We start from the raw sequence: 24,838 nt of genomic DNA, 5'->3' as shown, positions 1-24,838 counted from the left end.
ACGAAATTGGCACGTTCTCCCCCTGATCTGCGTGGGTTTTCTTCGAGATCTTCGGTTTCCTCCCACACTCCAAAGACGCGCAGGTCTTTTAAGTTAATTGACTTGGCATAAATGTAAAATTGTCCCAAGTGTGTGCCGGGTATTGTTAACATGCGGGGATCGCTGGTCGGCGTGGACTCGGTGGGCCGCATGGCCTGTTTCCACGCTGTGTCTCTAAATTAAACTAAAAAAAAATACTCTTGACTCTTGACTTGACTCTGAAATGAAAATTGGAGAATTCAGTGTTCGTACCTTTAGCTTGTAAGTTTAGTTTAGTTTAGAGATGCAGCGCGGAAACAGGCCCTCCGCGCCGACCAGCGATCCCCGCACATTAACGCTATCCTACACCCACTGCAGACAATTTTTACATTTGCCAAGCCAATTAACCTACAAACCTGAGGTATACAAAAATGCTGGAGAAACTCAGCGGGTGCAGCAGCATCTAATGGAGCGAAGGAAATAGGCAACATTTTGGGCTGAAACCCTTCTTCAGACTGATGGGGGGGGGGGGGGGAGAAGAAAGGAATAAGGAGGAGGAGGAGCCCGAAGGCTGAGGGATGGGAGAAGACAGCCCGAGGGCTGAGGAAGGGGAGGAGACAGCAAGGACTAACAAAATTGGGAGAATTCAATGTTCATGCCCCCAAGATGCAGACTCCCCAGGCGGAATATACCCACCTCTCCACCCCCCCCCCCCCCCCCCCCCCCCCATCACTTTGAAGAAGGGTTTCGGCCCGAAACGTCGCCTATTTCCTTCGCTCCATAGATGCTGCTGCACCCGCTGAGTTTCTCCAGCATTTTTGTGTACTTTCGATTTTCCAGCATCTGCAGTTCCTTCTTAAACAACCTACAAACCTGCACGTCTTTGGAGTGTGGGAGGAAACCAAAGATCCTGGAGAAAACCCACGCAGGTCACGGCGAGAACGTACAAACTCCGTACAGACAGCGCCCGTAGTCGGGATCAAACCCGGGTCTCCGGCGCTGCATTCACTGTAAGGCAGCAACTCTACTGCTGCGCCATCGTGACCGTAAGCTACCCAAGCGGAATATGAGGTGCTGTTCCTCCAATTTGCATGTGGCTGCACTCTGACAATGGAGAAGGCCCAGGACAAAAAGGTCAGTGTGGGATTTTGAAAGGGAGTTAAAATGGTTGAAAGAAGTTGCACTGATATCATTTTTTATCTTAAGAATTGCTCAAAGCACCTTCACACTTCATTTAATCCTTCTTTTTGCAATTTAAACATCATCCTTACATGGGCAAAAATAGCAGCTGATTTATGCACAGTTTAACTGGTTTTATTTGAGGAGCGAATGTTGGTCAGGGAACAGATAGAGTCAAAGAGTGATACAGCCTGAAAACAGGCCCTTCGGCCCAACTTGCCCACATCGGCCAACATGTCCCAGCTACTAGTCCCACCTGCCTGTGTTTGGCCCATATCGCTCTAAACCTGTCCTATCCATGTACCTGTCTAACTTTGGGATAGTCCCTGCCTCTACTACCTCCTCCGGCAGCTCGTTCCAAACACCCACCACCCTTTGGGTGAAAAGGTTACCCCTCAGGTTCCTATTAAATCTTTCTCCCCTCATCTTAAATCAATGTCCTCTGGTTCTCGATTCCCCTACTCTGGGCAAGAGACTCTGTGCGTCTACTCTCATGATTTTGTACACCTCAATAAGATCCCATCTCGTCCTCCACCGAATAGAGTCCTAGCCTGCTCAAGCTTTCCCTGTAGCTCAGGCCCTCGAGTCCTGGCAACATCCTCGTAAATCTTCTTTGCACCCTTTCCAGCTTGACAACATCCTTGGCTGTCACCATAAACAGCATCAGTTAAAACATTTATAAGGTCACAAGTGATAAGAGCAGATTTAGGCCATTCAGCCCACCAAGTCTACTCCGCCATTCAATCTTGGCTGATCTACCTTTCCCTCTCAACCCCATTCTCCTGTATTTTCCCCATAACCCCTGACACCCACACTAATCACGAATCTATCTATCTCTGCCTTAAACATTTCCATTGAATTGGCCTCCACAACCATCTGTGGCAATGAATTCCACGGATTCACCACCCTCTGACTAAAGAAATTCCTCTTCCTCTACTTCCGTAAAGAGCGTTCTTTAATTCTGAGGCTATGACCTCTAGTCCTCGACTCTCCCACTAGTGGAAACATCCTCTCTGCATCCACTCTATCCAGGCCTTTGACTATTCGGTAAGTTTCAATGAGGTCCCCCCCTCATTCTTCTAAACTCCAACGAGTACCGGCCCAGTGCCGGCATCATATGTTAACCCACTGATTCCTGGGATCATAAACTTCCTTTGGACCTTCTCTGCACCCTTTCCATCTTGACAACATCTTGGAGGTTGTTACCATAAACTGCATCGCTTAAAACGGGCAAGATAAATTGGCACTTTTAGCGGAGCAGCTGTTTGCAGCTCACCACTGAGGAGTCTCAGGTGCACCATCTATTTAGCCTCGAGCAGTGAGCTGAACAGGTGTTTAGCGGTTAGGCATGAGATCCTCACAATTACCAACTCCACTCAGTAGAGCCCCCCCCCCCCCTGCTAAAGAACCGCTTCAGAGAGTCATAGAGTCATAGAGTGATTCAATGTGGAAACAGGACCTTCGGCCCAACTTGCCCGCACCGGCCAACATGTCCCAGCTACACTAGTTCCACCTGCCCGCGTTTGGCCCATATCCCTCCAAACCTGTCTTATCCATGTACCTGTCTAACTGTTTCTTAAACGTTGGGATAGTTCCAGCCTCAACTACCTCCTCTGGCAGCTTGTTCCATACACCCACCACCCTTTGTGTGAAAAAGACCCTCAGGTTCTTATAACCATATAACCATATAACAATTACAGCACGGAAACAGGCCATCTCGGCCCTTCTAGTCCGTGCCGAACACTTATTATCCCCTAGTCCCATCTACCTGCACTCAGACCATAACCCTCCATTCCTTTCCCGTCCATATAACTATCCAATTTATTTTTAAATGATAAAATCGAACCTGCCTCCACCACCTTCACTGGAAGCTCATTCCACACAGCTACCTTCTTATTAAATCTTTTCCCCTTCACCTTAAACCTATGTCCTCTGGTCCTTGATTCACCTACTCTGGACAAGAGACTCTGTGCATCTACCTGATCTACAATAGACAATAGGTGCAGGAGTAGGCCATTCGGCCCTTCGATCTATTCCTCTCGTGATTTTATTCACCTCTATAAGCCGGAGGATAATGGCGGAGGGGCTGTGTACACAATGCCACCTCCAGCTGAGTTATTACTGGGGCGGGCAGTGAGTGCAGCAACCCACAGCTGCCTTCCCCCAGCCCCTCACTGGTGAACGAAACAGAAATGATTCCCCAATTACACCGAGCAATGGGGGAAAGAGGGGAATAAATCGGCCCGCGCCGACTTATACATCGGAATATGTTCAGTCAGAGGATGGTGAATCTGTGGAATTCATTGCCACAGACTGCTGTGGAGGCCAAGTCATTGGATATTTTTAAGGCAGAGATAAAGAGATTCTTGATTAGTACGGATGTCAGAGGTTATGGGGAGAAGGCAGGAAAATGGGGTTAGGAGGGAGAGATAGATCAGCCATGATTGAATAGAAACATAGAAGCTAGGTGCAGGAGTAGGCCATTCGCCCCTTCAAATGGCGCAGTAGACTTGATGGGCCGAATGGCCTAATTCTGCTCCTTTCACTAATGAACTTATCATATCTTCATCGGGTAACTTAATTTACTCAACCAACTCTCTTCCCAAGTATTCCGTGTCACAGTAAAGATTTCTTATGGTGAAAAGCTGCTGATTTGCATTTGGTTGAGCGTTTTATGTCACTGTATGACAGCCCACCACAGTAGCATTCGCATAATTTGCCCAGCCGTCCAAACGTTGCAAAGTAATTTAATATTTGCTGTTGCTACATCACAAGCTATTTCAGGGAAAGTTTTCTTATAGCGACCTAGCAGAAATGTGTGGATGTTAAACCAGCCATGAGCACATTGAATGGCGGTGCTAGCTCGAAGGGCCAAAGGGCCTACTCCTGCATCTATTGTCTATTCAGTCCAATTCGTGAACCGCACACTCGAGGACAGTGGGAGCAGATGAAGGTGAATAGACAATAGACAATAGACAGTAGGTGCAGGAGTAGGCCATTCGGCCCTTCGAGCCAGCACCGCCATTTAATGTGATCATGGCTGATCATCCCCAATCAGTACCCCATTCCTGCCTTCTCCCCATATCCCCTGACTCCGCTATTTTTAAGAGCCCTATCTAGCTCTCTCTTGAAAGCATCCAGAAAACCTGCCTCCACCGCCCTCTGAGGCAGAGAATTCCAGACTCATACTCTCTGTGAGAAAAGGTGTTTCCTTGTCTCCATTCTAAATGGCTTACCCCTTATTCTTAAACTGTGGCCCCTGGTTCTGGACTCCCCCCAACATTGGGAACATGTTTCCTGCCTCTAGCATGTCCAAACCCTTAATAATCATTGTCATATAGCAGTCATTCTACCGACTGGAAAGCATGCAACAAAAAGCTTTTCACTCTGCCTTGGAACACATGACAATAAACTAAACTAAACTATATGTGTATGAAGGAACTGCAGATGCTGGTTTAAACAGAAGATAGACACAAAACGCTGGAGTAACTCAGCGGGAAAGGCAGTATCTCTGGCGAGGAATGGATGACATTTCAGGTCATCTGAAGAAGGGTTTCGACCTGAAACACCCATTACTTCTCTCCAAGGAGGATGCCTGTCCCGTTGAGTTGTTACAGCATTTTGTGTCTACCTAAACTCACCCTTTTCTCCTCTCCCTTCAGGCAATGTTGTAAAAATACACAACTCCAGATTCAGGGACTGTTTCTTCCCAGCTGTTATCATGCAACTGAACCATTCTACCAAGAACTAGAGAGAGGTCCTGATCAACGATCTACCTCATTGGAGACCCTGGGACTATCTTTGATGAACTTTACTGGCGTTTTTCTTGCACTAAATGTTATTCACGTTACTCCCTTTATCATGTATCTGTACACTGTGTACAGCTCGATTGTAATCATGTATTGTCTTTCCACTGACTGGTTAGTACGCAACAAAAGCTTTTCACAGTACCTCGGTACACGTGACAGTAAACTAAACTCAAATTCTAAAAATGTTTCCAACATTGACCTCACTAATGTACAGATAATGTCAATGGTAAATTTAATTACTGGCACAGACGTCTTCCCAATTAATTGGATAATAGTTAATTGGCCAACAGAGTTAGTTATTTAGTTAGTTAGTTTTCCCTGACTAGACGAGTTAGTTATTATGTTCTTGTTACACTTTCGCTCAGCCCGCCTGGACCTACCTGATCTCCCACTTGCCAAACACGTTAATTCTCCTTCCCATTCCCACACTGACCTTTCAGCCCTAGCTCTCCTCCATTGTCAGAGTGAGGCTAAACGCAAATTGGAGGAACAGCATCTCATATTTCCCTTGGGCAGCTTACAGCCCAGTGGTATGAATATTGATTTCTCTGACCAAGTAACCCCGGCATTCCCTCTCTCTCTATCCCTCCCCCACCCAAGTCACACCAGCTTCTCTTTTTCACCCAACAAACAGTTAACAATGGTACACAAAAAAGCTGGAGAAACTCAGCGGGTGCAGCAGCATCTATGGAGCGAAGGGAATAGGCAACGTTTCGGCCCGAAACGTTGCCTATTTCCTTCACTCCATAGATGCTGCTGCACCCGCTGAGTTTCTCCAGCTTTTTTGTGTACCTTCGATTTTCCAACATCTGCAGTTCCTTCCTGAACAAACACCAAACAGTGGCCTGTTTCCTTTATCATTGTTACTTTTTTGCATATCTTTCATTCATTGTTCTTTATCTCTCTACATCATCGTCTGTATCTCTTGTTTCCCCTTTCCCTGACTAGTGTGAAGAAGGGTCTCGACCGGAAACGTCACCTATTCCTTCTCTCCAGGGATGCTGCCTGTCCCGCTGAGTTACTCCAGCTTTTTGGTGTCTATCTTGGTTATTATATTCGTCCAGTACTATTCCGTCGCACATTTTTCCCTCCCCACTCACCGAAAGAGTTACACCACCATCTAGCAGTATCTTGTAGTAGTACAACTAGTCAAGCTGATGATCATGTGCACGCACAGTGAGGTACAGGTATGGGGAAGGGTTGCAGTAGCATCACAGGTACACAGAGAACAAGGAACATAGAACAGCACAGCACAAGAACAGGCCCTTCAGCCCACAATGTCTGTGGTGGAAATTATACCAAGACCATCTCATATCTGTTTGCAAATAATAAGTTCATAAGTAATTGGAGCAGAATTAGGTCATTCGACACATCAAGTCTACTCCGCCATTCAGTCACGGCTGACCTATCTATCCCTCTCAACCCCATTCTTCTGCATTCTCCCCAGAACCCCTGACATTGAATTGAATTGAATTGAATTGAATTGAATTACTTTATTGTCATTCAGACCTTATGGTCTGAACAAAATTTTCGTGCCTGCAGTCATACATACAATCATACAATAATAAACAACACTAAACACAAATTAACATCCACCACAGTGAGTCCTTCAAGCACCTCCTCACTGTGGTGGAGGCAAAAATCTTAGGGCTGCCGTCTCTTCCCTCCTCTTCTCCCTCTGCGCTGAGGCGATTCCCCACCGGGCGATGGCACAAACAGTCCCGCGGCTCACCAAACCCCACGAACGGGCCGGCTCAAACACGGGCCGGCCCGGGGTGGTCGAAGCTGCCACCCTCCAGTCCAGCGGACGCAACCGCTGGCCTGCGGCTCAACCCCGGACTCAGGTCACCGCCGCCAGAACGCCATCCCAGCCACCGGAGCACCGTTCCAGCCCCGAGCCAGATCGCCCTCACGTGAGTGCCGCTCCTCCCTCGAGCTGGGCCGCTCCGACGGGAGCGCCATTCCACCCTCGAGCTGGGCCACTCCGACTGGAGCGCCGTTCCACCCTCGAGCTGGGCCGCTCCGACGGGAGCGCCACAGTCCCTCACGGGAGAGTCTCAGCCCCTCGCCAGGCCGCCCTCACGGGAGCATCACAGCCCCTCACGGGAGCGTCGTTCCAGCCCCGAGCTGGGCCGCCCTCATGGGAGCAAGCCCAGGGTGAGTCCTGACTGGCTGCCTCCGGAGTCTCGAGGTCGCCAGCTCCGCCATTAGGCCTCAGCGCAGACGGAGGCAGAGAAGGGGGATACGACAAAAAAGTCGCATTCCCCCGAAGGGAGAGACAGCAAGCCCCGTTTCAACCCCCCCCCCCCACCACATAAACACAACCTAAAAACCAAAAACTTAACTAGACAAAACGAAAAAAAACAACACAAAAAAGTAAAGACAAACGGACTGCAGGCGAGCCGCAGCCGTTCACCAGCGCCGCCACTTCCGGGCATCTGTACTGATCTAGAAGCTATCAATCTCTGCCTTAAAAATAACCATTGATACAGCCTCCACATCTTTCCGTGGCATATTATCCATATCCCTCCATTCCCTGCAGATCCATATACCTCAACTATTACACCTGGCAGCACGTTCCAGGCACTCACCACCCACCATCTGTACAAATAAAAAACTTGCCCCACACATCTTTTTCCCATCTCACCTTAAAACTATGGCCTCTAGTTTTATAGTTTTCCATCCTGACATAATCCTCTCTCCCCCCTCTTGATCTCTCTGTCTCCGTCACAGGGAACAGACAATCGACTGACATCTACTACAAACCTGCCAACTCCAGCAGATACCTGGCCTACACCTCCTCTCACCCTGCCTCTTGCAAAGATGTTATCCCTTACTCTCAATTTCGCAGTCTCCGCCACATGCTGCTTCCAAGGTGACGTGTTCCATGAAGACACTGTATGCAGGAAAATTTTTCCCAATGTTGGTGGAGTGCACAACTCGGTGTCACAGTTTAAGAATAAGGGTTAGGCCATTTAGAACTGAGATGAGGAAAACTTCTTCATCCAAAGTGTTGTGAATCTGTGGAATTCTCTGCCACAGAAGGCAGTGGAGGCCAATTCACTGGATGTTTTCAAGAGTGAGATTTAGCTGTTAGGGCTAAAGGTATCAAAGGATATTAGATTAGATTAGATTAGATTAGATTAGATTAGATTCGTTTATTGTCATTCAGACCTTCGGTCTGAAAGAAATGTTGTTTCCCTGCAGTCATACATATAATTAAAAAATGACAAAAACACACAATCAACACAAGTTTAACATCCACCACAGTGAGTTCACCAAACACCTCCTCACTGTGGTGGAAGGCAAAATCTTAAAGTCTTTGTCTCTTCCCTTTGTTCTCCCTCTGGGGGAGATATGGGGAAAAAGCAGGAATGGGGTACTGATTTTAGATGATCAGCCGTGATTATATTGAATGGTGGTGCTGGCTCAAAGGGCCGAAGGGCCTACTCTTGAACCTATTTTTCTATGTTACTAAGTTCATGTGATAGGAGCAGAATTAGGCTATTTGGCCTACTCCGCAATTCAATCATGGCTGATCTATCTCTCCCTCCTAACCCCATTCTACTGCCTTCTCCCCATAACCTCTGACACCTGTATTATTCTGCCTTAAAAATATCCATTGACTTGGCCTCCACAGGTTCACCACCCTCTGATTTAACTTAGGCTAGCTATAGTTAGTGCAGGTGCACTCTGGCAGAATAAATCAAAAGCTGTAGCATGCATGGAGGAGGGCTGTCGGAGAGATAGGAAGCCCATCGGAGAGAGAGGGGGGCCGTCGGAGAGAGGGAAGGGCCATCGGAGAGCGAGGAGGGCCGCGGAGAACAAAGCGGGACCCAGCAGGGGTAGGGGGTGCCTGTAGCCACGTGTGGTGGCAGGCAGTAGACAGGACTGATCGGTGAACTTTTGTAACTTTGTCGACGCCAGAATCGTGGCGACTCTTGCGTATTTCCTAGGTGACGTCTTCTGTTTTTTCCAGAGAAAACCCACGCAGTCACGGGGAGAACGTACAAACTCCATACAGACAGAACCCGTAGTCATGATTGGACCTGGGTCTCTGGCCACACTCTTTGGTTTCCTCCCACACTCCAAAGACGTAGAGCTTTGTAGTGTAGGCTAATTGGCTTGTTATCAATGTAAATTTGTGCCTAGTGTGTACAGGGTAGTGTTAATGTGCAGGGATCGCTGGTCAGCGCGGACTCAGTGGGCTGAAGGACCTGTTTCCGAACTAACTGTATCTCGACACTAAACCAAAACTAAATTAAGCATCTTTCCTATAACTTGGTGACCAAAACAAATTTGTTGTTCGAGAGAAGCTATTCACTGCAATTTAGAAGGATGAGAGGTTATCTTATAGAAACATATAAAATTATTAAAGGATTGGACACGCTGGATGCAGGAAACATGTTCTCTATGTTGGGGGAGTCCAGAACCAGGGCCCACAGTTTAAGAATAAGGGGTAAGCCAATTAGATCTGAGATGAGGACAAATATTTTCACACAGAGAGTTGTGAATCTGTGGAATTCTCTGCCTCAGAAGGCAGTGGAGGATGATTCACTAGATGCTTTCAAAAGAGAGTTAGATAGAACTCTTAGGGATAAAGGGTATGGGGAGAAGGCAGGAAGGGGTACTGATTGTGGATGATCACATTGAATGGCGGTGCTGGCTCGAAGGGCTGAATGGCCTACTCCTGCACCTATTGTCTGTGTATCTATGTATCCTTGAAACTGGTGATGTGTAGGAGGTTACTGCAGATGCTGGTTTAAACCGAAGATTGTCTCAAAAAGCTGTAGTAACTCAGCGGGACAAGCAGCATCTCTAGAGAAAGGGAATAGGTGATGTTTCGGGTCGAGACCCTTCCTCAGACTCACTGTGTTCAGTCTACCTTAGTGTTGAAATGGAAAGTAGAACCATAAAAACATAGAAAATAGGTGCAGGAGTAGGCCATTCGGCCCTTCAAGCTAGCATTGCCATTCAATATGATCATGGCTGATCATCTAAAATCAGTGCACTGTTCCTGCTTCCTCTCCATATCCCTCAATTCCTTTAGCTCTAAGAGCTAAATCTAACTCTCTGTTGTAAATATCCAGTGAATTGGCCTCCACTGCTTTCAGTGGCAGAGAATTCCGCAGATTCACAACTCTCTGGGTGAAAAAGTGTTTCCTCATCTCAGTCCTAAATGGCCGACCCCTTATTGTTAAACTGTGACCCCTGGTTCTGGACTCCCCCAACATCGGGAACATTTTTCCTGCAGTACTTTGGTCTTGTGAAGGAAGGGACTGCAGATGCTGGTTTAAACTGAAGATGGACACAAAAAGCTGGAGTAACTCAGTGCGACAGGCAGCTTCTCCGGAGAGAAGGAATGAGTGACGTTTCGGGTTGAGACCCTTCTTCAGAGTACTTAGGCCTTAATGCCTTGCAACCGTGATACCATTTTAGCCTCTTCATAATCTCCTTATCCAGAAGCTCCGCTGGAAGATTTGCATGGCTTTGCAGAAATGAGCATTTAAAAACAACAGAAGGTTAGCAATAAAATAAAAAACCCATTTGGCCCGATCAGCTCATTGAAGATGCATGTTGAGGTGCCTTGAGATGCTATTTATATGTCACGATGGCCTAACCAGACAGCTCATAAGCGACAAAGTTGCGCGTGAGTTGTGGTCAGTGTCAGGTTGAGGAGATAAAAAAGTATTCCACAAGCCCATCTCATTATCATTTTCAATCTGAACTCGTCTGCCTTTTAATATTTTTCCCCACGGTGGCATCTGTTCTCAGTTCAGCTTTCATCTGCAGCAAGCGAAAGAGTTTTTTTTTTAGCGGCGATCATGCAGTGGATGCAAAGATGCCACTTTACAGTTCCTGGGAGGCCGGAGTGGATAATGCTGTAAAACATGCGACGGAATTATAACGCGCAATTAACTTTGCAACCCCGGGCTGGGAAACGCGCTGGATTCGCCATCTCGCCTCGTTATCAACATTTCGACATCCGGTTGGCCCACCTGTACTTTAGCACGCATCCGCGGGGTCCAATTGTGCGAGTAATTATGGCGTTAGCTAAAGCAGGCTGGTGCTGATGTCAGTCTGTCTTAAAGGGGCGTTGCTCGTTATTCACCAATCTGTTTGGGCAATCTGTTGGGAAACTTGTAGAATGCAGGGGCCAGGCAGCATTCCACTTTAGTTTAGAGATAGAGCGCAGAAACAGGCCCTTCGGCCCACCAAATCCGCACCGACCAGTGATCCCCGCACACTAACACTATCCTACACATACTAGGGACAATTTACATTTTTACACCAAGCCAATTAACCTAGAAGCCTGTACGTCTTTGGAGTGTGGGAGGAAACCGAAAGCTCTCGGAGAAAACCCAAGCAAGTCACGTCGTAGGGGGGGGGGGGGGGGGGGGGGGGGGGGGGGGGGGGGAAGCATACAAACTCCGTACAGGCAGCACCTGTAGTTGGGATCGAACCTGGGCCTCAGTCGCTGAAAGCGCTGTAAGGCAGCAACTCTACCGCTGCGACATCGTGCCACCCAACGCCAAACACTAGTTTACATAACATAGAGACATAGAAAATAGGTGCAGGAGGAGGCCGTTCGGCCCTTCGACCCATCACCACCATTCATTGTGATCATGGCTGACCGTTCCCAGTCAATAACCCGTGCCTGCCTTCTCCCCATATCCCTTGATTTCACTAGCCCCTAGAGCTCTATCTAACTCTCTCTTTTAAGGATAAGGGGGAAATCTTTTAGGACCGAGATGAGAAAAAAAAATTCACACAGAGAGTGGTGAATCTGTGGAACTCTCTGCCACAGAAGGTAATTGTGGCCAGTTCATTGGCTAAATTTAAGAGGGAGTTAGATGTGGCCCTTGTGGCTACAGGGATCAGTGGGTATGGAGAGAAGGCAGGTACAGGTTACTGAGTTGGATGATCAGCCATGATCATATTGAATGGCGGTGCAGGCTCGAAGGGCCGAAGGGCCTACTCCTGCACCTATTTTCTTTGTTTCTATGTTTCTATGTTTAAATCCATCCAGTGATTTGGCCTCCACTGCCCTCTGTGGCAGGGAATTCCACAAATTCACAACTCTCTGGGTGAAAACGTTTTTTCGCACCTCAGTCTTAAATGGCCTCCGCTTTATTCTAAGACTGTGGCCCCTGGTTCTGGACTCGCCCAACATTGGGAATATTTTTCCTGCATCTAGCTTGGACCAGTCCTTTTATAATTTTATATGTTTCTATAAGATTCCCCCTCATCCTTCTAAACTCCAGTGACTACAAGCCTAGTCTTTTCAATCTTTCCTCATATGACAGTCCTGCCATCCCAGGGATCAATCTCGTGAACCTATGCTGCACTGCCTCAATCACAAGGATGTCTAGCGCGGAACGGGTACAGTGAGGAAGTAGACCCCTGAGCCCACCGGCTCTGCATCGACCAGCGATCCCCGCACATTAACGCTATCCTACACACACAAAGGACAATTTCATTTATACCAAACTAATTAAAGGGTGGTGGGTGTATGGAACGAGCTGCCGATGGAGATATTTAGGTACCATCGCAACGTTTAAGAAACATTTAGACAGGTACATGGATAGGTTTAGTGGGATATATGGGCCAAACGCAGGCAGTTGGGACTAGTGTAGATGGGGAATGTTGATCGGCATGGGCAAGTTGGGCCAAACAGCCTCCTTCCGTGCTGAATGACACTATGGCAATGTCAGGAATAGTTACTGAGAGTGTGGATGAAATGCGGCAAGCTTATTGACATCACCCAGTGTGGACTTTATTCAGTGGTCCAACAGCTGTCTACACGCACTGCCTCGTCGCTCTTCCAACTCTTCCTGGGTGGCACAGTGGCACAGCGGGAGAGTTGCTGCCTTACAGCGCTTTCAGTGCCAGAGACCTGGGTATGATCCTGTCTACGGGTGCTGTCCGCACGGAGTTTGTACCTTCTCCCTGTGACCTGCGTGGGTTTTCTCCGAGACCTTCTGTTCCCTCGGAAGAGCTCCGGCCTGCGGCCAGCGGCCTATAACATCCTGAAGCCGCGGTCTCCGGTAGGAAAGTGCCGATTCGGGCACTCCAAGCCGCGGAGTGTGTTTGACCGTCCCGACGTCGGAGTTTCGATCATCTTGACGAGAGGGCCTGTACATCCGGCCGTCTGTAGCGGCAACTACGGAGGGTTTATGGCCCTGACCACAGATGAACAAGGAGGAGGACTGACTGAGCTTTGTTGCCTTCCACCACAGTGAAGAATGCTGTTAAATTCAAAATTTTATTGTGTATTGTGTGTTCTTTTCAAGTGTATCGCTGCTGGCAAATTCATTTCACTGCACCTTCGGATGCATGTGACAAATAAATTTAACTTTGACTTTGACTTTGCTGAACTACTATCGACCTCTTTGACTATCCTTGACCGGACTTTGCTGGCTTTACCTTGTACTAAATGTTATTCCGTTATCATGTATCTATACACTGTAAATGGATCGATTGTAATCATTCTATTGTCTTTCTGCTGACTGGTTAGCACGCAACAAAAAAGCTTTTCACTAAAACTCGGTAAACGTGACAATAAACTAAACTGAACTGCAACTGAACTGGACTGAACTGAACAGGGATTAGGGGGCAAAAGCAGAATGGAAACATAGAAAATATGTGTAGGAGTGGGCCATTCGGCCCTTCGATCCAGCACCGCCATTCAATATGACCATTACTGATCATCCAAAATCAGTACCCCATTCCTGCTTTTTCCCCATATTCCTTGATTCCTTTAGCCCCAAGAGCTAAATCTAACTCTCTCTTTATTTAAACATGCAGTGAATTGGCCTCCACTGTCTTCTGTGGCAGAGAATTCCACAGATTCACAACTCTCTGGGTGAAAAGGTTTTTCCTCATCTCAGTCCTAAATGGCCAACCCCTTATTCTTAAACTGTGACCCCTGGTTCTGGACTCCCCCAACATGGGGGACATCGCTCAGTGGGGACATGGTAGTCTGCATGGAAGAGTTGGGCTGAAAGGCCTGTTACCGTACCTAATGACTCTGTGACTCCATTTAAAAAAAATACTTGGTGCGGTAGTTGCTCCCACTTAGGAATTGAATGAAAAATAATATTTTTTACGAATATTGCAGAGACATGTTTCTGAATACTACAATGTCTATTCAGATCATTCCTTCCATTAATTTATGTACAATCTGCTTTCCTTAGGTCGCTGCTGTTACAATAATAAATGTGTGTTCATGGAGTAGCTGAATTAAAGGGAATTTCATTTAATAAATATGATGTGACTGTACATCAAAAATAAAAATTAAGATTCAGTTGGTAAACACCTAATTGATTCATTGTCTTTCAGGGATCCTATTCCTTTCTGGGCTATATGTAGCTCCAACTTGTACTGCACACAGTAAGGTGGCACGGTGGCGCAACGGCAGAGTTGCAGCCTTGCAGCGCCAGAGACCCCGGTTCAATCCTCACTACGGGTGCTGTGTGAACGGAGTTTGTACCTTCTCCCTGTGATCTGCGTGGGTTTTCTCCGGGTGCCCCGGTTCCCTCCCACACTCGAAAGACCTACAGGTTTGTTTAAGAAAGAACTGCAGGTGCTGGAAAAATTGAAGGTAGATAAAAAAGCTGGTGAAACTCGGCGGGTGAGGCAGCATCTACGGAGCGTAGGAATAGGCGACGTTTTGGGTCACAATCCTTCTTCAGACTGATGGCGGTAAGAGGCGGAGATAGTAGGGTATGGGAGAGCTGGGAAGGGGAGGGGAAGGAGGGAGAAAGCAAGGACAGGTTTGTTGGTTTATTGGCTTTGGTAAAATTGTAAATTGTCCATAGTATGTGTAGGAGTGCTGGTGTGCGTCGATCGCTGGTTGGCATGGACTCGGTGAGCTGAAGGGTCTGTTTCTACACTGTATCTCTAAACTAAACTAAACTAAACTAAACATTCTCCACAATGGAAAATGTTGCAGCTGTATAAAGAAGAAGAATCCACTCCAAGAATGCCCACCATCCAGCTTATTTCTCCTGTTGGAACCTGTCCTATTGCTCAGTCGGCACTGCTGCCTCAAAGGAAAAAGGCACCAAGTTACAGGAGGACGTGAGAGATGAATGGGGAGTGTTGTAGAACCGAGGGATCGTAGAGCAGAGGGATCTAGGAGGGCAAGTGCATGGATCCTTGAAAGTGGAGTCACAGGTAGATAGAGTGGTCAAAAATGCTTTCTGCACATTGGCCTTCATCAGTCAGAGTATTGAGTATAGAAGTTGGGAAGTCATGTCACAGGTGAGGCCGCATTTAGAGTTTTGTGTTAAATTTTGGGCACCGTATTATAGGAAGGATGTTGTCAAGCTGGTTGGGGTGCAGAGCAGATTTCCAAGGATGTTGCCAGGACTCGAGGGCCTGAGCTATAGGGGGAGGTTGAGCAAGCTGGGACACTATTCCTTGGAACGCAGGAATACGAGTGGTGATCTTACAGAAGTGTACCGAATCTTGAGAGGAAGTGATTGGGTAAATGCACGGAGTCTCTTTCCCAGAGTAGGGGAATCGTGAACCAGAGGGCACAGGTTTAAGATGAGTGGGGAAAAGATTTAATAGGTACCTGAGGGGTAATTGTTTTTACACAAAGGGTGATGGGTGTATGGAACGAGTTGCTGGAGTAGGTAGTTGAGGCAGGTACTAGCACAACGTTTAAGAAACATTTTTACAGGTACATGGACATGATCGGGTTAGAGGAATATGGGCAAAACGCAGGCAAGTGGAGCTAGTGTAGATGGAACATGGTGGTTGGTGTGGGCACGTTGGGCTGCTGGGTTTGTTTCCACACTGTATGACTCTATGAATGTTTACATCACCTGCAATGATCAAATTATCTTTTTGTTTAGAAAATAGACAAGAGACAATAGGTGCAGGAGTAGGCCATTTGGCCCTTCGAGCCAGCACCGCCATTCAATGTGTTCATGGCTGATCATCCACAATCAGTACCCCGTTCCTGCCTTCTCCCCATATCCCCTGACTCCGCTATCTTTAAGAGCCCTATCTAGCTCTCTCTTGAAAGCATCCAGAGAACCTGCCTCCACCGCCCTCTGAGGCAGTGAATTCCACAGACTCACAACTCTCTGTGTGAAAAAGTGTTTCCTCATCTCCGTTCTAAATGGCCTACCCCTTATTCTTAAACTGTGACCCCCTGGTTCTGGACTCCTCCAACATCAGGAACATGTTTCCTGCCTCTAGCATGTCCAAACCCTTCACAATTTTATATGTATCAATGAGATAATTATATGTTTATATAATTATATGTTTCATCCTTCTAAATTCCAGAGTATACATGCCCAGTCGCTCCATTCTATCAACATATGACAGTCCTGCCATCTCGGGAATCAACCTCGTGAACCTGCGCTGCACTCCCTCAATAGCAAGAATGGCCTTCCTCAAATTTGGAGACCAAAACTGCACACACTACTCCAGGTGTGGTCTCACTAGGGCCCAGTACAACTGCAGAAGGACCTCTTTGCTCCTATACTCAACGTTCTTTTTTGCATGGTATCGAGACAGATCAGGTCTATCATATCATTAGATGCAGGAAGATTGTTCCCGATGTTGGGGAAGTCCAGGACAAGGGGTCACACTTTAAGGATAAAGGGGAAATCTTTTAGGACTGAGATGAGAAAAACATTTTTTCACACAGAGTGGTGAATCTCTGGAACTCTCTGCCACAGAAGGTAGTTGAGGCCAGTTCATTGGCTATATTTAAGGGAGTTAGATGTGGCCCTTGTGGCTAAAGGGATCAGGGGGTATGGAGAGAAGGCAGGTACAGGATACTGAGTTGGATGATCAGCCATGATCATATTGAATGGCGGTGCAGGCTCGAAGGGCCGAATGGCCTACTCCTGCACCTATTTTCAATGTTTCTATGTTTCTGATCTGTCATAGACCCGATCTGACATATATAGAAGTCTTCTTCTTATCAAGTCCACACACAAGATTATAAGTTGTTCAGCCAGAACTGAACACACTTCTCGGCATCTGCGTACAATGGTGTCTGTCTTGCGCTTCTTGTGCTTCTTGTGCGTGGTGGTGGAAAGATTGGTGGAAGCAGTTCCTCGACTCCAATACAATCAAGTCATCTCAAGTCCAAAGGTAGAGCAAAGGGAAAGATGTAGCGTGCAGAGGATAATTCTTAAGATTGTTGCATATCAGTTCCCTAGAGAAAGTCTAATGTCCATAATGTGGTAAAAGTGAATTGGACAGTGCCCTAGCTTATGGAAAGATACTTCAGAAGCCTAATAACCGAGGGCAAGAAGCTGCTAGAGGAGGTAGTGCAGGGACGATCTCAATGCCGCAGGGACGATCACAATGTTTAAGAAACATTTGGGCAGGTATGTGGACAGGATAGGTTTAGAGGGATTGGGCCTAAAGCAGGCAGGTGGGATTAGTGTAGATGGGACATCATGGACCTCCTCACAGTTCACACTGCCACCCGGCTTTGTGTCATCTGCAAATTTGCTAATGTTACTTTGAATCCCTTGATCCAAATCATTGATGTATATTGTAAATAGCTGCGGTCCCAGCACTGAGCCTTACGGTACCCCACTAGTCACGTGGTTGGTGTGGGAAAGTTGGGCCGAAGGGCCTGTTTCCACACTGTATGACTCCGCGACCCTCTCTCTCTGCGACTCTAAGCTGCTTCCAAGACTGGAGGTTCATGCTTTCAAACGTCCGTACCTTCTGGCAGGGGGGCGGGGGACTAATGCTGGAGTAACTCAACGGTTCAGGCAGCATCTCCAGAGGACATGAATAGGTGACGTTACGGGTCGGAAACCTTCTTCCAGCATTTTTCAAAAAGTGACTTATTTTCAAAAGCATTTAGTTTAGTTTAACTTAGAAACAGGCCTTTCGGTCCAACTTGCCTACACGGGCCAACATGTCCCAGCTACACTAGTCCCATCTGCCCACGTTTGGTTCATATCCCTCCAAACCTGTCCTATCCATGTACCTGTCTGTCTGTTTCTTGAACGTTGGGATAGTCCCAGCCTCAACTACCTCCTCTGGCAGCTTGTTCCATACAGCCACCAACCTTTGTGTGGAAAAGTTACCCTCTCAGATTCCTATTAAGTCTTTTCCCCTTCACTTTAAACCTATGCCCTCTGGTCCTTGATTCGCCTACTCTGGGCAAGAGACACTGTGCGTCTACCCAATCTATTCTTCTCATGATTTTAAACATGTCTTTGAAATGGTGACCTGTCTGCATGTACATGAGAGAAGAAATGCTGTCAGTGATCCACGGCTGATGTGCACCATAGAATGTGACCCAAATGCATGTCACAGGAGCAAAATACTCCAACTCCATCATTCCATCATGGCTGCTCTATCTTTCCCTCTTAACCCCATTCTCCTGCATTCATCCCATTGCCCTTGGCACCTTTACTAATCAAGATTCTGTCAATCTGCTCCTTAAAATTACCCAGTGATGTGGCCTCCACAGCCGTCCGTGGCAATGAATTCCACAGATTCACCACCCTCTGATGAAATAAATTCCTCCTCATTTCCTTTCTAGAGGTACGTCCTTTTAATCTGAGGCTCGGGTCCTGGACTCTCCCAAAACAACTTCTCCAGATTCACTCCATCCAGGTCGTTTGCTATACGTTAATATATATTGTAAAGAACTGCGGTCTCAGCACCGAGCCTTGTGGTACCCCACTAGTCACTGCCTGCCATTCAGAAAGGGACCCGTTAATCCCTACTCTTTGTTTCCTGTCTGCCAACCAATTTTCTATCCATGTCAGCGCCCTACCCCCAATACCATGTGCTCTAATTTGACCCACTAATCTCCTATGTGGGACCTTATCAAAGGCTTTCTGAAAGTCCAGGTACACTACATCCACTGGCTCTCCCTTGTCCATTTTCCTAGTTACATCCTCAAAAAATTCCAGAAGATTAGTCAAGCATGATTTCCCCTTCGTAAATCCATGCTGACTCGGACCGATCCTGTCACTGCTATCCAGATGTGTCGCTATTTCATCTTTTATAATTGACTCCAGCATCTTCCCCACCACCGATGTCAGTCTAACTGGTCTATAATTCCCTGTTTTCTCTCTCCTGCCTTTCTTAAAAGTGGGATCACATTAGCTACCCTCCAATCCACAGGAACTGATCCTGAATCTATAGAACATTGGGGCTGCAGTAGAGTTGCTGCCTTACAGCGCCAGAGACCCGCGTTTGATCCTGACTACGGATGCTTTGCCTGCACGGAGTTTGTACGTTCTCCCCCTGACCACGTGGGTTTTCTCCTGTTGCTCAGGTTTCCTCCACACTCCAAAGACGTACAGATTTGTAGGTTAATTGGCTTCGGTAAAAGTTGTTTATGGTCTTGACCCGAACAGCCACCTATTCCGTGTATCCAGAGATGCTGCCTGACCCGCTGAGCTACTCCAGCTTTTGATGTCTATCTTCAGGAGAAATCATTCTTTAGTGACGTTGACTGAGGCATCAAGATTGACCATGTGAGAAAGTCTTCCAACAGTAATGCACTTGAAGAGTTAACTTGGATTATGTGCTCAAACCTCGTGTCTCAGCGGCTGGAGTGTCATAGAGTCATACAGTCATACAATGTGGAAACAGGCCCTTCGGCCTGTCTTGCCCAACATGTCCCAGCTACACTAGTCCCACCAGCCTGCATTTGGGCCCTATCCCTCCAAACCTGTCCAAATGTTTCTTAAATATTACAATAGTCCCTGCCTCAACTACCTCCTCCAGCAGCTGGTTCCATACACCCACTGCCCTCTGTGTGAAAAAGTTACCACTCAGGTTCCTATTAAACCTTTCCCCCTTCACCTTCAACCTACGTCTTCTGGCTCTTGATGCACCTGGTCCCACCTGCCCGCGTTTGGTCCATATCCCTCCAAGCCCGTCCTATCCATGTGGCTCTCTGAACATTGGCATACATCAGCAACCCAGAGCAGGCACAGCACAAAAGTCTGACTTCCACCGATACTACAACTCACATTTTCTGATCATGAACGTATTTTTACTTTGTCTGGATTATCTTATTTTACATTCCAGCACCGTTTGCGGCTTGCAATTCATTTCTTTGTCCTGATCCTAAATAGAATTAAATGACACGGGGAGAGATAAAAAATTAGTGATGGTGCTTTTAATTCATCAGGGGATTTCACCCATGAAATTAGTTACATTCAAACCTTCTGGAAAATAAAGTGTGTGCTACCGTATTCAATTAATATGACTGTATTCACTGCATCAGCGACGTTGAGACTAAGATGGGCCTGGATATATGCAGCATACTGCTGTAAAACCAGGTTGAGGTGAGCTATTGACTCCATTTACACCTCACGTTGCCTCGGCAAAGCCAGCAGCATAATCAAGGACCCGTCTCACCCCAGCCACTCCCTCTTCTCCCCTCTCCCATCAGGCAAGAGGTGCAGAAAGTGCAGAAACGCACACCTCCAGATTCAGGGAGTTTCTTCCCAGCTGTTATCAGGCAACTGAACCATCCTCCCAATACCTCGAGATTGGTCCTGGGCTACTATTTACCTCATTGAAGACCCTCTGTCGATCTTTAAACCAGACTTTATTGTATTTTAGCTTGCACTGAACGTGATTGCCTTTATCATGTATCTGTACGCTGTGGACGGCTCGATTGTAATCATGTACGGTCTTCCCGCTGACTGGTTAGCACTCAACAAAAAGCTTTTCACTGTACCTCGATACACATGACAATAAATTAAACTGAATGAAACTACTAATCCCAGTCCCATGCCAACATTTTTGTCCTTGGCCTCCTCCATGGCTAGAGTGAAACAACAGGTTACTTATTGGAACAGCGTTTCATATTCCACTTGGGCAACTTACAACGTTGACTTCTCCAATTTAAATTAATACCCTCCTCCTCCCCCCTCTCGCTTTCCTGAGACCCCTCTTGCCCTGAGTCAGTCGCACCAATCTCTCCAATAAATCCCAGACCTCCAGTCATCATAAGTTCATATGCGCATAAGTGATAGGCCATTCAGCCCATCAAGTCTACTCCGCCATTCAATCATGGCTGATCTATCTCTCCCTCCTAACCTCATTCTCCTGCCTTCTCCCCATAACCCCTGACGCCCGTACCAATTGAGAATCTAACTATCTCTGCCTTAAAAATATCCATTGACGGCCTCCACAGCCTTCTGTGGCAAAGAATTCCACAGATTCACCACCCTCTGACTAAATAAATTTCTCCTCATCTTCCTAAAGGAATGTCCTTTAATACTGAGGCTATGACCTCTGGTCCTGGACTCTCCCACGAGTGGAAACATCCTCTCCACATCCACTCTATCCAGGCCTTTCACTATTCTGTATCCATTGACTTGGCCTCCACAGCCTTCTATGAACATCCTGCTCCCTTCCCCTTCTTCACATAGTCATCTCCCATTCCCAAGTCCATAGTTTCCCTTTTATCCTCCCACTTTCCCCTCCCCACGGTCCCCTTCCACCCATATCCCTCCCTCTGGCCTTTCTCCTTACCCGACTCCCTTTAGTCTCCTTTGTCACTAATCTCCAACAGTGTGCCAATCCAACCACCTCCCCTGTATCCACCTATCACTTGTGTAAGAAGGAACTGCAGATGTTGGTAAAATCGAAGATAGACACAAAATGCTGGAGTAACTCAGCGGGACAGGCAGCATCTCTGGAGAGCAGGAATGGGTGAAGTTTCGGGTCAGGACCCTTCTTCAGACTGATGAAGGGTCTCGACCCGAAACGTCACCCATTCCTTCTCTCCAGGGATGCTGCCTCACCCGCTGAGTTACTCCAGCATTTTGTGTCTATCTTCCACCTATCACTTGCCAGGCTTTGCCCTGGAGTTTTATGAGTTCACTGTGATCATAGAAACATAGAAACATAGAAAATAGGTGCAGGAGTAGGCCATTCGGCCCTTCGAGCCTGCACCGCCATTGAATATGATCATGGCTGATCATCCAACTCAGTATCCTGTACCTGCCTTCTCTCCATACCCCCTGATCCCTTTAGCCACAAGGGCCACATCTAACTCCCTCTTAAATATAACCAATGAACTGGCCTCAACTACCTTCTATGGCAGAGAGTTCCAGAGACTCACCACTCTCTGTTTGAAAAATGTTTTTCTCATCTCGGTCCTAAAGGATTTCCCCCTTATCCTTAAACTGTGACCCCTTGTCCTGGACTTCCCCAACATCGGGAACAATCTTCCTGCATCTAGCCTGTCAAATCCCCTAAGAATTTTTAAGTTTCTATAAGATCCCCCCTCAATCTTCTAAATTCTAGCGAGTACAAGCCGAGTCTATCCAGTCTTTTTTCATATGAAAGTCCTGACATCCCAGGAATCAGTCTGGTGAACCTTCTCTGTACTCCCTCTAAGGCAAGAATGTCTTTCCTCAGATTTGGAGACCAAAACTGTACGCAATACTCCAGGTGTGGTCTCACCAATCTTAACATTAGAAGCTGCAAATATAAATTTTATTGGCAAAAAGATAACGTTACATTTTGTGTGTAATGTGCAGATATTGCTTTCCCTCTCTCTCCATCCTTCCCTCATCCTAGTTCTCCGATCTGTCTGCCTGATTACATTTTACATTGTATGCCTCGTTGTCACCTTCCCTGGCTAACAATGATCTATTCTAAAGATAGACACAAAATGCTGGAGTAACTCAGTGGGACAGGCAGCATCTCTGGAGAGAAGGAATGGGTGATGTTTCGGGTCGAGACCGTTCTTCAGATTCAAGGGTCTCGACCCGAAACGTCCTGCCTGGCCTGCTGAGTTTTGTGTCTATATTCAGTTTAAACCAACATCTGCAGTTCCACAATGATCTATTCTACATTTTCCTTAATCTTCGTCCATTCTGATCTCTCATTTTTCACACCTTACCCTTCCATATCGTAGTGTCTCCCTCTCCCCTGACTCTCAGTCTGAAGAAGGCCCATGGTAACTCTGGAGGAGCTGCAGAGATCCACATCTCAGGTGGGAGAATCTGTCCACAGGACAACTATTAGTCGTGCACTCCACAAATCGGGCCTTTATGGAAGAGTGGCAAGAAGAAAGCCATTGTTGAAAAAAAGCCATAAGAAGTCCCGTTCGTAGTTTGCCACAAGCCATGTGGGGGACACAGCAAACATGTGGAGGAAGGTGCTCTGGTCAGATGAGACCAAAATTGAAGTTTTTGGCCTAAATGCAAAACGCTATGTGTGGTGGAAAAGTAACACTGCACATCACCCTGAACACACCATCCCCACTGTGAAACATGGTGGTGGCAGCATCATGCTGTGGGGATGCTTTTCTTCAGCAGGGACAGGGAAGCTGGTCAGAGTTGATGGGAAGATGGATGGAGCCAAATACAGGGCAATCTTGGAAGAAAACCTGTTAGAGTCTGCAAAAGACTTGAGACTGGGGGGGAGGTTCACCTTCCAGCAGGACAACGACCCTAAACATACAGCCAGAGCTACAATGGAATGGTTTAGATCAAAGCATATTCATGTGTTAGAATGGCCCAGTCAAAGTCCAGACCTAAATCCAATTGAGAATCTCTGGCAAGACTTGAAAATTGCTGTTCACAGACGCTCTCCATCCAATCTGACTGAGCTTGAGCTATTTTGCAAAGAAGAATGGGCAAAAATTTCAGTCTCTAGATGTGCAAAGCTGGTAGAGACATACCCCAAAAGACTTGCAGCTGTAATTGCAGCAAAAGGTGGTTCTACAAAGTATTGACTCAGGGGGGCTGAATACTTTTGCACGCCACACTTTTCAGTTTTTATTTGTAAAAAAATTTGAAAAACGTGTATCATTTTCCTTCCACTTCACAATTATGCACCACTTTGTGTTGGTCTATCACATAAAATCCCAATAAAATACATTTACGTTTGTGGTTGTAACGTGACAAAATGTGGAAAAGTTCAAGGGGTATGAAAACTTTTGCAAGCCACTGTATATCTAACTGTCTCTTGAAAACATCCAGTGAATTGGCCTCCACTGCCTTCTGTGGCAGAGAATTCCACTGATTCACAACTCTCTGGGTGAAAAAGTTTTTCCTCATCTCAGTCATAAATGGCCTACCCCTTATCCTTAAACTGTGAACACCTGGTTCAGGACTCCCCCAACATGGGGGCTATTTTTCCTGCATCTAGCCTGTCCAATCCCTGAAGAATTTGATCTGTTTCTCTAAGATTGGCAGTGTTGCTGCCAATTCGTACTGATTATGGTTTGTTGATGAGGAAGTCGAGGACATAGGAGATTAGTGGGCAAAATTAGGGCACATGGTATTGGGGGTAGAGTGCTGACATGGATAAAAAATTGATTGGCAGACAGGAAAGAGTAGGGATTAACGGGTCCCTTTTAGAATGGCAGGCATTGACTAGTGGGGTGCCGCAAGGCTCGGTGCTGGGACCGCAGCTATTTACAATATACATCAATGATTTGGATGAAGGGATTCAAAGTAACATTAGCAAATTTGCAGATGACATAAAGCTGGGTGGCAGTGTGAACTGTGAGGCGGATGCTATGAGAATGCAGGGTGACTTGGACAGGTTGGGTGAGTGGGCAAATGCATGGCAGATGCAGTTTAATGTGGTTAAGGTGTGTTTATCCACTTTGGTAGCAAAAACAGGAAGGCAGATTACTTTCTAAATAGTGTCACGTTGGGAAAAGGGGAAGTACAACGGGATCTGGGGGGTCCTTGTTCATCAGTCAATGAATGTAAGCATGCAGGTACAGCAGGCAGTGAAGAGAGCGAATGGCATGTTGGCCTTTATACCAAGAGGAGTTGAGTATAGGAGCAAAGAGGTCCTTCTGCAGTTGTATAGGGTCCTAGTGAGACCACACCTGGAGT

General features: G+C 46.8%; 1 long non-coding RNA gene across 1 annotated transcript; it reads right to left on the bottom strand.

Moving 5' to 3' along the window:
• Positions 1–855: 855 nt before the first annotated feature.
• On the bottom strand, positions 856–21,089 carry LOC116984604. Its single transcript, XR_004415080.1, has 3 exons — positions 20,967–21,089; positions 19,550–19,556; positions 856–870 (listed from the first exon to the last, which is right to left on the bottom strand). It is a non-coding gene; the product is annotated as an uncharacterized LOC116984604 (long non-coding RNA).
• Between the last annotated feature and the right edge of the window lie 3,749 nt (positions 21,090–24,838).

Source organism: Amblyraja radiata, chromosome 2 (assembly GCF_010909765.2).
Source record: "Amblyraja radiata isolate CabotCenter1 chromosome 2, sAmbRad1.1.pri, whole genome shotgun sequence".
NCBI lineage: Eukaryota > Metazoa > Chordata > Chondrichthyes > Rajiformes > Rajidae > Amblyraja > Amblyraja radiata.
Note: the sequence above shows the minus strand (reverse complement) of the source record. Positions and strands in the feature narration are given on the sequence as shown.